Raw genomic sequence first — 14965 nt, 5'->3', positions numbered from 1 at the left:
GGAAAAAACAAACAAACACACAAATGCATAAGAGAAGAAAAAATATATATGAAACACCAATCAAATTAAAGCTTGCAGTTAACAAGACCACTTGGCTAATCATCAACAAGTATAAATCATTTTCACTGTCGTAAATAACATCAACTGACTGTTTTTATATTGTTTTTACTCTTTGTTGAATATAGATTTCCAGTGACTGGGGTTCAAGATGACTAGATATTTTATGGCACCAGTTTCCTATTTATTCTCTCTAGTGTAAATGCATTTCAATGTTCTGCTAAATATGATTTCCAAACCATGAAGATTGGCCTTAAACAATGACATTTTAAACACTGCATAAAACTCCACATAGATGGAAAGACAACATGCAAATGAATGCTGTAGTTCTTCTTTTTAATACTAAGAAATCAAGAATTTCTTTTCATCCTTACTGCAACCATGATAGGATGCAATAATTCAGATGAGATAATCACAAGCTATTGATGTGTGATACATCTTTAAATATTAAAGCTTGCTGGCTTTGCAAACATACCTTTTCTCTAATGTAAATCAGCCAGTCCTTTCTCTCTCTCTCTCTCTCTTTTTTTTTTTTTTTTTTTTTTTTTTTTTTTTTAACACTACAGCAGCATCTTGATGTGCTTGTGCCTGGATGCCTTTAATCTTTGGTGCACATTCTGCTTTTTTCTCCCTAGACACCAATTGCTGGCATTTCAGCTGAAGTAGAAACTTGATAGAGGGAAAAGATCTTGTGCAGATGGAGCAGCTGCCTTTACATGCTGTGCTGGTGGGCATACCCAACAGTTCACTCAGCACATACATATTCTGTGCAGCGCTTTATGCACCTTTTCTTCATTATATCCTTGGGTGAGAACCTAGTTTCTTGTGATTTCTTGGGGAAGTTTATTGGAGTCTTGAGGTATGAAGCTTTAAATACGTTGATGATGTTTTCAAAACAGATGTTACTTTTAGTGGAATTCTCATTTCCTCCATTCATAAAACAGAACTCATAAGATGTCCTTTCCTATTTTTCTGCATAGTTAAGATATGCCTTTAGGGATGCTGTACCTTTATTAATTCTCACATAAATAATTGCAGAATGCCATATTGAAAAGATAAGTGCATGGGCTGTTAGGCTCTGTTAGCAGTTGAAAATCAGAAATGACATGCTGGCTGCTGTGGTTCCCAAAGACAGCGAACGATGGCTGCAGCAGTGTTATTGCCGTTCATTTGCAGGGTGTTGTGGCATTCACTTCATAAGCCCACAGGTTTCACATCTGAGTGTATTTCCATTTATTATAATAAATGGTTTAGGGGAATTGGGTACTTGCAAACAGAAAAATAAATCTATTTCCACCTTAGACATTGTAGGCCCCAGGACAAACTGATGTGTGAAGAAAATAAAGATATAAATATATAAAAAGAGTATCTAATGGATACTCTTTTAATGGAATGAGCAGGGCAATAGGAGGCACAAATAGGCTATGCTCACTAGACAGGGCCTACCCTAACAGATAAGGTAGGTCTTAAACGAGACTTTTCATCAATACTCAGCAGTAGCTGTAAGGATCCAAAATTCACAATCTTCTCTCTGTATCTTTATATGAAGCCAGATTTTGTCTCTGCAATGTTGAATTAGCACATTTTCTCAGTGGCCATCCAGAAAACATGCAAGATTGTAGGGCAGTATGTTGCCTTCAAAGTGACATGAATCAGCAGTGGACTAGGACACATTTGCTCCAAGTTGGTTTTCAGACTGATTCATGGCATGTACTTTCTTAGCCTCAATGTCTCGCTATTCAAAACTTTGCAGTTCAGAATCATTGTCACCTTCTATTCCTTCTGTGTTCCATAAAACTCTACAGCATAGAGACCCAATGTTCTAGTCAGTGGAGCAGATAACAGCGTATTTCTAATACAGGGTCCTGGCTAGGAAGATAGCTGTCACCAGGGAGAGACAAGGCTGTAGTAGCCTTGAATGCATATATAAGTTTAACTGTATAATAATCCAATCTTCCTTTTAAAATAAATGTTTTTTTTTTTTTTTAAAAAAAGATGATTGAATCCATGAATCTCAGCATATGTTTCCCAACAATGAGAACTAGTACAGCATAAAATATTTTTTCCAAAGCAGTTTTGGAGCTAGAAATTAAACTAAACTGAGCAAATTGCTAAGCTTTTTGTTCATCTGTTAATGTTGGTCTTTGGTTCTTGAAGACTCTCTCATATATATGCTCCTTTCAGGGAAGCTGAGTAAACTAGATGGCCATTCACACAATGATAAGCTTTTACCACCAATTCTTTGATGCAGTAACTTCAGGACAGTTGCATTTACCTGCAGTTTCATTTGGATTTGTGAATGGACACTTACAGGTTTATTGGGAGGGGACTTCCTGTCATGTCAGCAGAATAACAGTGGCATTATTTATTTATCCTGCTATTTGTCTTGGAGTTGTATGCTGCTGTGAACCTTCCTTGTACAATCAATAGCAATAGCTAAGTCCCTGGTGGGTTGCACGATGTCCTTGGCATGCTTCCCTCTCCAAGAGCAGACTTCCATCTGAACTAGGCCATTCTTTTTATTATAACCACCTTAGTGTAAGCTAAGAAGAACTGTTCAAAGTAAAAGCCCATCTTGTAATGCAGGGACTTTTCAACCAACAAGTCTTGAAATTTTAGCATCGACAATCATAGATGTTTGTCTACGGAAGAAGTTTTTGTACAGGGTTCCCTGAGCTGACATATCTTTGGCTAATAGACAGGGCACAGATATGGAGACTGTAATTGACTGTAGCCTCTTCAGATCATTCAGACTAAAACATATGCCTGTTCTTCATTCTTTTCATCATTTCTTTGGGTGAAAGTTGAAGGTTCGTAGATCACAAGCAGCAGCATTATACCGTCAGCTTCTCTTTAGGACTTTGTGCTGCAAACAGTCAGATTGCTTTCTGCCTTCTCTGTCCCAGACATGCCTCCCTCCCTCTGAGGTAAAATCTTGACATTTTCCTCTGACAACTTCTCATCAATATCAGTAGACCTGAAAAGAAACCTTCATCTCCTCCAGGTTCCCTCAAAGACATCCCAGCTACTGCTTTCTTAGTTATGGTAGGAATCTGCTTGTTATCTAACATCTTGTTGGACTCAGCTCACTTTGCCTCCAGCTCTGTCAGAGTCTCACTGAACTCTTTCTGAGTTCCCTTTTATTACATGCCTTCTGCCAATCCTTGCCTTATCTTGCTACCTTGTGCCTTGACTACTGCAATGCTTTCTTCTGGCTTTGGCAGGTGCAGTCATGGCCTGTTTGTATCTGTTCAACATGGTGCTGCAAACAATTCCCTATCCTGCCACTTTGTGCTGTCCTTATTGCTTCTCTCTGTTGGCAGCGTACATAAGCTATATCTTCTTGTTTTCAAGATCCCTCATAAGCTTTTCCCTCTCTACTCATGCCATTTATTTAATACAAAAGTGTCAACGGCAGCCTCCATCATCATCTTGTTATGTTTTTCAAATACACCCCTTGTTCCCTTCATGCATTCCTCATATGTAGTAGGGGCTTTGTGAGAGCCTCCCCTGCTCTCCATATTATGTTTTCAGATTCAGCAACTTACAAAGTGTGTGATACTGATAGTCTGGGAGTGCTGGTGGCTTGTTAGAATAAGTGATATTGCCTTGTTGTTCCCTTGGTCTTCCCATCTGCCCTTATCCATCTGTTTTCCTTTAGCTTAAACTCTCACTTCTTGGAGCAAGGGCAGTCTTCCTTACTTTCTCCTTGCGCAGGGTCCACAGTAACTTAAGGATGACCTGGGGCTGGGTCTTTCCACCATACAGTGGTAGGAGGAATAATTATATGTAGCAAGATTTCCTTCAAAGGCAAGTGTGCTTTTATTTTCAGTGAAACATATAACCCATAATTAATTTTTTTTTAATACAAGATCATTTGGTGTGATAAATTCTGAGGAGATGAACAATCTCACCATTTTGGGGGTCAGCATTTCTCAGATAAATTATTACTTTGGAGCAGTTTAGCCATTTGGCTCTCATAAAGGAAAAGTGAATAAAATAAACCGGAGTTGGATTTAAAACCTTCAGAATGATGAGGTTTTGTTTGATTTGAAATTAGTGTAATGATCATCATCTATAGTTCATTTGCCTTCTTAGTCATGTGAATAATGATTTTTTTTTTCTCTTTATCAAGTTTTTTCTACCCTTCTCTTCTTACATCATGCCCAGTTTGTTTCCTCTGAGATATCATGGGTCTTGAGCTTTGCAATCAGGTTGTTTTTTTCTCCTGTAATACACCATAAACTATTTCTTTCCACATGATTGAGCTACAATTTATACAGACTGTTTTAGTGAGCTGTGGCATTGTCTTCAGTAATAGGCAATGCCATGTTGAATGAGAAAGCTGAAATCCAATTCAGGTGTTCCAAAGCTATTTGTAAACTGGACCAGGACAACACGCAAAATGAGCCTTGTACTTGCTAGTGAAATGTGTTGTTTGTTTTCTTTTTTTAATCCACCAGGTTTTTTATATCTATTCTGGTTGATCTCCTGCTGGTTAAACAACTATTGATATTAAAAGTGTACTTTATTCTTGAAGAACGTAATGCTTTTTTGTTTTCCTTTCTTTCCATTCTGCATTAATTGAAGGCACACCTAGTGAAGCAAGCTCTTTAGGCAATCTGGAATTTTGATAATCATCATCTTACATATTCAACCTTTAAATTAACCATAAGGATGTGAATAGATTGAAACTGAACTTGGACACTGTTTTACCTCCTTATTGATATTCCTTCACCCTCACATTCATTACAATTTGGTGAGAGCCAGCTATCTTGATCTAAGCTGAAGGAATTCCTGGTCTTATAACAAAGATGTCCCTGGGACATTAACTAGTTTTACTGTGAGGGTTCTTCACTAATAATACTTTTTCAAGTGTCTGTATTGTAGGTGGCATAGTGCAACTTCTATGCAGCAGGATTTGTACTTCAAAATGTAGAACAACTTATCTTCATGATATATCATAACAGCTTTCATTACTTCTATAATAGAAAAGATCAAGGGCCACATGAATTGAAAAATAAAGCATTTGGGGATTTCTCGGCTGCCTGACATCATGTGCACTTTTAATGAAATTGGTTTATGATTGATGGCTGCTTGACCTTTGCTTTTCCTGTTTTGTTTTTTTCCTCCAAGTAAAAAGTAAATTTAATGATTACGTTTTATTTGGGCTTAGCTATAACTAGTAATAGAAAAAAATGACCTTTTTGTAAGTATTTTTTAAAGAGGAATAAAAAAGCCATGAGGATTATATTTATTTGGTTTAGGAATATTGCAGAAATCTGCAAATGCCAGAAGATTTTGACAACGTGCCAGTATAGCTTAAATGGAAACATGGAACTGTAAGCCTATCTTTGGAACATTGGCCTTTGCTGTGAAATTTACTGTATTTGCAATCCATATTCTATTAGAAGGCTATTATTCAAAGAGAACAATTATCATTAAAAGTATTTGTCAGTGTGATAAGAGGTTGAACAGGGCATAGAATTTCATATTGAATATTTTGCAAAGAAATTTTCAAAGAGACACAACCATTTCCACTTTGAAGTGAAAAGCATTTCGTGCAAAAGAGTTGCTTGACTTTTGTAAGGCAACCTACATTAATGAAATGAGATCTTGAAAATTCCCTTTTTGCTGGGTAGCAGTCCTACTCAGTCCTTGAATTTATTATAGAGAAGATAAAAAACAATGATTTACTTCTCTGCTTATTTCATGGCAGCGCTCTTCTAATTTTTTAACTCCTTACAAGTCTGTGCACTTGGGGAAAGCCTTTTAGATACTTTTTTTTTTTTTTGACATTTTTAAACTAGAATTATTCTTTCTGCTGTAGCGGGCTGTGATTTGTCCTGGGATGAGGAAGACCATCAACCCTCAAAATGTTTGCCTCATGTGGACAGATCTGTCCTGTGCTAGGACAGTTCCCTTGTGCCAGGGAGCTATGGTATCTTTTCCTGTTTAACCAATGCTTTTAGAAGGCATCTGGATCAGGAAGAAAGTGGCTTTACGAAACATTATTTTTTTTCTTTTTCTTTTCTTTTCTTTTCTTTTCTTTTCTTTTCTTTTCTTTTCTTTTCTTTTCTTTTCTTTTCTTTTCTTTTCTTTTCTTTTCTTTTCTTTTCTTTTCTTTTCTTTTCTTTTCTTTTCTTTTCTTTTCTTTTCTTTTCTTTTCTTTTCTTTTCTTTTCTTTTCTTTTCTTTTCTTTTCTTTTCTTTTCTTTTCTTTTTTTTGAGTGGAATTGTTTTCCAGACAGTGCCATTCTGGTATGTGTAACAGAGGCTTTGGAGGTCTCTTTCCACTTGCTTTTGTGTCCATTCCTTTGTATCCACAATGAAACGTGTTACCACTCTTCTGATTTTCTTCATGTCACAGGCTTTCTGCAGACTGGCAGGCACTGCTTTTGTCTCTAACAAAGGAGCCAAACATGTTGCTTGCTCTAGTGCAGCCTCAGGGACTGAAAGAAGAATCTCTGTTTTCTATTTATTAGAGGTAAATTTCAAGTGAAATGGCAGTTCTGAAAATTAGTTCTTCACTTTTTCCACACACCTTCTTCACTGAAAAAGATAAAAATGTGTTTGTACTTGGAAAAAGTTATATAGGATGAGAGGAGAGGAAAAAGGTTCAATGGGCTCTAGAAAAAAAAGTGGATAGAAATCAAAGCAAAAATACATTTATGAATGAAAAAAAAAAAAAAAAAAAAAACCAATATGCTGGGAAGGTGTTTTTTAGTAAGAAAATGAACTGGCAATAAACCATTTCAACCAGTTCCACTTCAGATCAAATATTTTGAGCTTGACAAAATCTCCTCTCACTTCAGTCATTTGGCAGAAGTAAAGAAACACCAATAGCAGGAAACAAGAATTTGAACAAGAAGGGCTTTGAAAAGAGTAGGAGAGCAATTCAGAATCATGATCCAACAGCTTCTCATCACATCTACTGTGTCCTCACATGTACATTATCTATAGTTCAGTTATGGGACCTACCAGATGTGCAACATAAGGGACATGTGAGAGTATTCCTCCTGGAAGCACCAAAGAGTGACCACACTGCTGACACACATACCTTTAGCTAAGGTTTTTGTTTCACTTGTTCTGAGGTAGTTTTGCTTAGTGATTTATCTAGTCTCTTCAAATGCATCAGCTTAGCATAACAGAGCAAACCTCTGTCTGTTCTCTGTTTCCTAGCTTCTGGGCCATTCTGCCATGCATCAATATGTGCTTGCCAGCAGCTGTATGTTGAGTGGTAGGTACCCTTTACAGTTTAAGAAGTATGAGTATGTTGTATGCAAAGTTGAGACCAAAGAGGAAATCTGTCCTTCACTTTTTTTTTTTTTTTTTTTTTTCTAATGATTTTCATTAGGCCTTGTTTATCTGGAAGTCAAGATTGCATCCTGGTGGTAAGCCACCTTTGCCAAAGGAAATTTTCTTTTAATCACAGCCCCACTCAGTCATTTGTTATATTATAAAAATGGCAGAACTATTTAATAAAAGAGAAAAAAAAATCTAATTATGCCAAGTCATCCCCTTACTATGTTTCCATGGTACCATGCTACATATAATCCACTGTGACATGTGGCTGTGGAGAAATCTGCAGGCTTCCTGGACTGACACCAGAAATCTACAGTTTTGTTAATTCATTAATATAGAGTGTACCAGATACAGAATTACTTCAATTTTATTTTGGCTTTTAATTGTTTTTCATTTTTCTCCTTTCTGAAAATGCTTTGACACTCATATCACTGACTTTGTGTGAAAATATTCAGAAATTCAAAATTAATTAAGGCTGCTGTATTTCCTGGATTGCTTAGGACCACAGAGAATTGTAATGCAGCATCTTCTGTGCTTGTTTATACATCATTTTAGCTTTTGGTTTTGTTATACTTGATGCAACTTGGATGGCTACACTTTTTTTTTTTTAATTGCTCTTGTGCAGTTAATTGTCAAGCATTTATTTATGACCCACTACCAGTACTGAAAAGGCATGTAGGACTTGAGTTTCCTAATGTGATTTGCTACAGAAATTGTGTTACTTCCTGAGACCTGAGGATAGAAAATTATTATTTATCTTAAAGACTACTGACGTGGTCAACATAGAATGGATGGACCAAAGAGCAAGCAAATCCAAAAGCATTTTTTTTCAGCTCTGGTCAAGAGCTCTACTAAGGCATATTGGTAAGGGGGAAACAAAAAGGAAGACTGGGGATACCTGGCCTGTGCTACCTAGGAGCTCCCCACCTTCTCATTAGTTTCATAATCTGCAGTAAAGCTCTAAATTAACAGTGGGACTGCCACTAGCATGTACAGAACTGATGAAGAGTTCCTTCCTACCTTAGAGAAAGGCTCAGGAGCAAACCAAAAAGTGCAGTAACACCGAAATACCACTTTTGAAGTGTTGTGACATGAATGTGATCTGGCTTTACGTGCTGTTCTCTAATGATATGTGAGTTACACTATGTGCTTACTCCTCAGCTTTTGTGGTCGCTGCTTCAGTTTTCCTCCAGAAGCTGCCCTCTTCTTCTGGTCAGTTTCTTTATGAATTAGATGAAGATAATACTTAGAATAGAGAACGAAACATTGTTTTTATTGCTTCAAACACATGCAGTTCCAGCTCCTTCAGATCCAAAACTGGAAGCAGTAATTGGATAGAAAAACTGGCTGAAACCCAGTCTTGGAATGAGATTGGTGAGGAAGGTCAATGCATCGCCTTGATACCATCATCTTAACAAAGGCATCTGTTCATATGGTTTATCTCTAAGTCTTTATTTTATTCTGATCTTTTCATTAATCAAATGTCCCAAGAAGCAGTCTGGCTGAAAAACAGCAGGAAGTTGAAGAGGACTATGAGCCAATGCTGAGCTCTCACCACAATTAAGGAAAACCATATACTGGACAACAGGGGCATACTCAGTTAAGCGAAGGAAGGCTGTTATGCCTCTTTGTTCAGTGGTAGTGGGGCTTCTCTTGGGATACTGAGTCCAGTTTTGTGCTCTGTGGTTCAAGAAATGTGGGGAAACTGGAGAGAGCCCAGAGGATGACAGTAGTCATCCTGTGAGTGCTAGAGCATATAACCTACTGGAAAAGCCTGTGGAAGCTAAGCTTGAATAGGATGGCAAAGAGGATGCTAAGGAGCAATCTAGTAGCAGCCTACTTGAAGGGTGTTTATAAAGACAAATCCAAACTCTCCTTAGTAGTGTCAAGAGATGTAACAAGGGACAACAATCACAAATTATGGCTTGGGAACTTGAGGCTGAGCATTAGGAAAAACTTTCTCACTAGGAAAAAAGTGCCAGACCACGGTCAGCTACTCATCAGTTACCTAGCTCCATTCTTGGAGGTTTTGAAGGCTTTGAAAGACAAAGCTATGGCTGACTCAATTGCTGTTGGCAGTAGTCCTGCCTGAACCAGGAGATGGGACTGGATAACCTGTAGAAGCTCCTTCCAACAAACATTTATATGAGTCACTAATTCTTTGAGACTAGTTAGGTTTCATTATGCTCATTATGGATTATTCTAATGTTTATTGATTAGATGAAAAGCATCTAATTGGATTAGTTCTGTGAGTTACTCTGTATTAAAGATAGCTGTTAGGATGCTTCTGTCTCAGCTGGACTGCAGTCCTCATTGCTTCACAGAACAACAAAAAACTATGATAAATGTTTGCTTTCTGTAATAGCATTTTTGTTTGTTTCTATTAATGAGAAAAGATATATGAGAAAGTTAAAAAATAGCTATATTTCTCTAATAAACAGTGAGTGAGGCTTTCTATAAAAGAATTGCTCCAGAGAGACAGCAATGTTTGCTTCGCAGCAGAAGTAATGAGCCAGTCTTTACTTCCGTGCCTTCCTAATTTATAATATCTGTATGTGCTGAGATTTCAGTACTGAAACCAGAGTTTTAGTAAGGATGTCTCTGACTGTCTCTGTGTTTGGACCACCCCCACACCCAGGGGCAAGGTCTCCTTTCTCAGCGGGCTGCCTTGGACCCCAGCATCCTGACTTTGCTTTCCTCATCCATGCCCCGAGGCTCTGTCTCCTCTCCATCACTGCATCTTGCTAAAGTAGCCGAAATAATCTGCTATGGGGTGACCTTGACCCACTATTATGTCTTGGCTTCCAAGGGGAAGCCTGCAAAGGCAATTTCACTGTAGCTGCTACTGGACGTGTTTATAGAATAAACATGCTACATCAGATGTTGTGACATCCATCATGTGGCATGACCGTAGCCCCTATATCTGGGTTGCAGATCTGCAGTCAAATCCTGAGTCTCACATGGAGGTGATAACTAACCTCTGAGCTGTTAATGACCTGGAGTATATCTGGACTTTGTGAATATTTGTAACTTCTTACTTGAAATCACCAACAGCCATGTGACTTTGAGCAGTCACCGAAGTGCAAATGGCCAGTGGCATCTCACAACTGCTAGTAGCTGCAACCCAGCTGAGAGGAGAAACTGTGAACAATTCGAGTTTTATCCTTTTTGAGTTGGAGTGCTGGTCTGTTTTCTGCAGCGCTTGTATAACACAAGGGTATGTCCTCAGCTTTGAGTCCTGTTCCACTGCCTAAGTCACCCATGAACTCAGTTTTTCCATAAATGCCTCTTGAAGTATTTAACATGCAGATGCAAAATGTTTTACCATCCTATTACGGTGTTTTTTTTCTGTGTAGATTTAACATGACATACTCAGTGATTCAGAAGTTATCAAGCCCACCCACCGACTGGGGGCCTTTATGTCCTATGTCCTCGCACTATTTTGTTGTTTGCTATCATCTACCTAAAGCTATCTTCATTTTTCTAGCTGGTCCTTTTGATAGCTTCCTCTGAAACAGCTGATTGCAATTCTCCTGAATTTCTCTTATGGCTGACAACTTGCACTGGATTTGCTGGAATTGTCTTAGTGGGCGTTTTGTTCATTGCAGAATTTAAGGATTGTAACTTCTTCCAGAGAAGCTCAAGACGAATAAGATGGTAGAGACCAGTACATAACCTGGTCTCCATCTTTAGTGTAATACATGCCATAATATTTCAGTTGCTTCCTTCTGGTTTGATTCCAGAATTTCCGGATGGAGGCTGGATTTAAGCCAATTTCTAGTTCAAGCATTATTTTTCCTCCTTCAGCTTAAAGCAATAATTACTTTTAATGAAGATTTCAAAACAACAACAACAACAACAAAAGAACAAAACAAACAAACAAAAAAAACCACAAAACTAAACAATGTGGAAAAAGTATGAAAGAGGTAAGGTAAGTATAAAAGTTAGTACGAAGCTAGAAGCAAAATAAATTGCATTGTCACTTAGGTGCCTGCAATGTGTAACCATTAAGTGAGACAGGGAAAACCAGAAAGGACAGATTTACTGACACAAATAACTAAACACAGAAATGAAATCATTGAAGGGGAAGTGAGCAAACAGACAAAACAGCAAATAAACAGACCTTACACAAGCTGAACAGCCAGAGAAATAAATAATCAACAAACAAAAACCCAAATAAATGTCCAGGCAGCTGATAAGGAAAAGAGAAATAAATTGACATGATGTTACATGCAAATGGAAGAAGATTCCCCTGGGCTTTATCTTAAAATGCCCTGATTTCTGTGAAGGAGGATTTTAATTGTACAGACAGCATTGGTGGAGAGCAAAAGGCAGAGGCTGTATATTGCCATTTGCTTCCATTCTTTCATTTACTTTCTTAAAAGAGTAAAGATTTTTGTCCTGACATATGTGGACACATTCACTGCTTTGTGCATTTGAGAGTCCTAAGGAATCAAATATTTGTGGTGCTGCCTACAGGTACACATACTGCCTTAGGTGCTTGTATTTGTGAAGTCTGCGTAGTGGCAAATTCAACTCTTGGTGGAAAAATGGTGCTCCAAGGCTGATAGAAATGCTATCTATCTAACATAAGATACCTTCTATCTCATGTATTAAGTAAAAAACCTTTTATTTTGGTTTTCACTCTTTTAGCTATTCCCTATTGTTAAAGCTTTGGTACTGGCTGAAGGCTTCTTGCACCTTATTGGGCTGTAGTAGTGTCACTGGAGGAAAAAATGAGTCAAATTAAATATAAATATTTCAAATAAATATACTTGTCTTTTATAAACCGAAAGCTTCCATGTTACCTTTTTCTTGTTAAAATATACACTTTTCTTTACAATAAAGAAAATTTAAAAAATGGAATTTCAAACTTGTTTGGGAGAGTTCTCATGCTTCCATTTCCTTCCCAATTTTTTATTTTCTCTACACTGCAAAAACAGAATTTTGCTGGTGCTGTTTCTTATTTGAACATTTATGTTTTTCATCATCAATAGGGATGCCATTCATCTCTGTCAGAATATCTACTCCAATTTCTGAAGAATCTTCTTACAAGAAGCTGTGAATGTAGGGTTAAAACCTCTATTTTCTAAGTCCCAAAGACTGAGATAAAGGCACAGTCATGACCTGGATTCAAGTTCATTTTGAATTTCAGTGTTGTTGTGGAATTCATATTTCTTTTAGGTCAGAGAAGTACATGGTCAGAACTCATAGATAATGGTTGCTACAGGAACACAGGTGAGAAGGAAATTATATAGGAGTTTATTGTTTTGGGAGAAGTGCTGTAAATGTGGCAGTTCTGTGCCCCTGCAGGTTACCTTATCATCTTGCCATCCAGAAGAAAGCTTGATAAGAAAAGGCTGATCAGGGTGCAAAAGACTTATTTATAAAAGGATGTTCATACAGAAGCTGTTTGAAGAACAATTTTTAAAGAACGTTTTCATCTTTTCTATATGATACCCATTTCACCTACTTTCTTGGTCATTCTGCCATATAGAGATGCATAGTATAAAATGAAAAAAAAGCTTCTTCAGGGTTTGAGGGTTGGCTGATAGTGGGAAACAAGAATTCAATGGTTGTGGTCAAGTCCCCTCTGCATTAATTCCCAGTGAGTAAAGTGGTGTTGTCTTAGAAAGATGTTGTGAAGAAAAACTTTATCAAAATGTGCAGAGTCAGGACTACATAAGGAATCTTCTGGTCCTAGATACTACTTGTTTTTACTTATGATGTAATGATTGGAACTTTACATGACAAAGTGGGAAATGGTATTGGAGGCAGATTTTAACCTTTTCTAATCTTTCTAATCCTTTCTTCCTTGTGTACTTCACAAAAGTTTTACGCCTTGCTCAGGCTAAAGTTGTGTGTTCATTAGAAATGTGAACTAAGTCGTACTGTCATTTATAGTTTGTAAAATATATGCAGTTTCTGTTCTACATGTCAAAGCAGTGTGCACAATCCATTAACTTCAAACATGAAAGCTATGAAAAAATTGAGAGTTTAGTCACTTCTTAATTAAAATAACGTGACAGTATTCTATTTAATGGCTTAATAACAGGCACCTAAACATTTACTTCTAGCTTTTTGGTGTCATATTGGACCAGAACAAAAGTGTCTGCAGAAAGCAGTCTTGAAATGTTGGCTAGAGGTATTGATTTTTATAGTGCCATTTGAATAAGTTGAATGTATATCTGAATACATAAATAAGAATACATAAGCAATTTTAATACAGCAACCATAAAAGATAATATCATCCATTTGTTTTTTGTTTATAGTTTTGGGACACTCATAAAAAAATAAACGTATTGCGAATACAGAATCAATGCGTTTTGTTTTGGACATTTTTTGTCTGTTGATACATATGCTTTGTCTCTTTGTCTCTGGAGCATCATTGCAGATGAAATGAGGCAGGGCTGTTTTGTGAAGAAATGCAGTGTGGTCGTGTGGGACCATCTTTACCTTGGTGGACTAGTGGGTGAGCTTCCCCCTCTATCCAAATGACAGAAATAAATTACATAAAGTGCTAACTCAATTGAATTTTGTATGTCCCTGATAGATTGGATTGCGTGAGCCTAAAGAACCTTACAGTGACATTTCAGTTACCCGTTTTCTAGCTCTTTGTATTTGGGATTAAGCTTACACTTTACCCAACATCAAAATGTATTAACTGAGAGAGAGAAAGAAAACACACTTTAATTTGGGTTTTTGAAACAAATATCTTGCATTGCAGGAGACCAGTGATGAAAATGTAAATATGAGCTCTGCTTGTGGGTCAATTTTCAAGTTTCTGCAATTGCTTTGACAGGCATTGCATTCTATTTGGAAGTAGAGTTATGGTAGTTTAGCTGTTGGTGGAGCTCTGTTTTGTTTTGCTTTGCTTTTTAGGAAACTTTTTGTGGAAGCATGTACGTTATAGGAAAATTTTGCTAGAAATATGTATGTTTCAAGTTCAGGGTGTAATTTTAGAGTGAGTTAGCAGAATAGTTTTGTGATCCTTAATATGTCTTACTAAGTCTCTTACTAAGTCTCTTACTAAGAAAGTCTAAGTTTAAGAACTAAAGCTGCACTACAGAAAGCTTAAGAGACATTAGGAAGAACTTTCTAAAAGTGGAGATTAGGAATAGGAAAGCACACATGTACTTTTCTTTCTGGCAAAAAAAAAGATCATCAACAAAAATCCACCAGTTTTTGCAAGTTGAAACTAGACTCCTGGGCACCAAAAATTTGTCTGTAAATCTACTCACATAGGGCTCTTTTTTAATGTTTGGTTTACTAATGAAAGATAAACTTCTCCCATCTAAACCCATTAGAGATAGTACCACAGACCATTGATTCCAGTCCATGAGAGGATGTTAGGATGGGAAATGGTTGAAATTGCATGAAATGCATGATTTTTCAAAAGATTTTTGGCAAAGCCTCTTTTGATGTCTTATCTGACTGCATTGCTTGCCGTCAGGATGGCACTGCCTACATCCAGAATAGTGAATGAAAGACCCTCTCAGAGGAAGGAGGTAGCTAAAGAAATGGAAAGCAGTGTTGATCTTTTGTCTTTAAGATAAGGTGCAGATGCACTATACATAAATCATCAAACTTACTGGAATAATCTT

General features: G+C 37.2%; 1 protein-coding gene across 2 annotated transcripts in view; it reads left to right on the top strand.

Moving 5' to 3' along the window:
• The window catches only part of GPR158 (G protein-coupled receptor 158), a 194652-nt gene that overhangs the window by 94273 nt on the left and 85414 nt on the right, over nucleotides 1–14965 (top strand). The window lies entirely within an intron of this gene.

The sequence above is a fragment of the Anas acuta genome, chromosome 2 (assembly GCF_963932015.1).
Source record: "Anas acuta chromosome 2, bAnaAcu1.1, whole genome shotgun sequence".
Taxonomy (NCBI): domain Eukaryota; kingdom Metazoa; phylum Chordata; class Aves; order Anseriformes; family Anatidae; genus Anas; species Anas acuta.
Note: the sequence above shows the minus strand (reverse complement) of the source record. Positions and strands in the feature narration are given on the sequence as shown.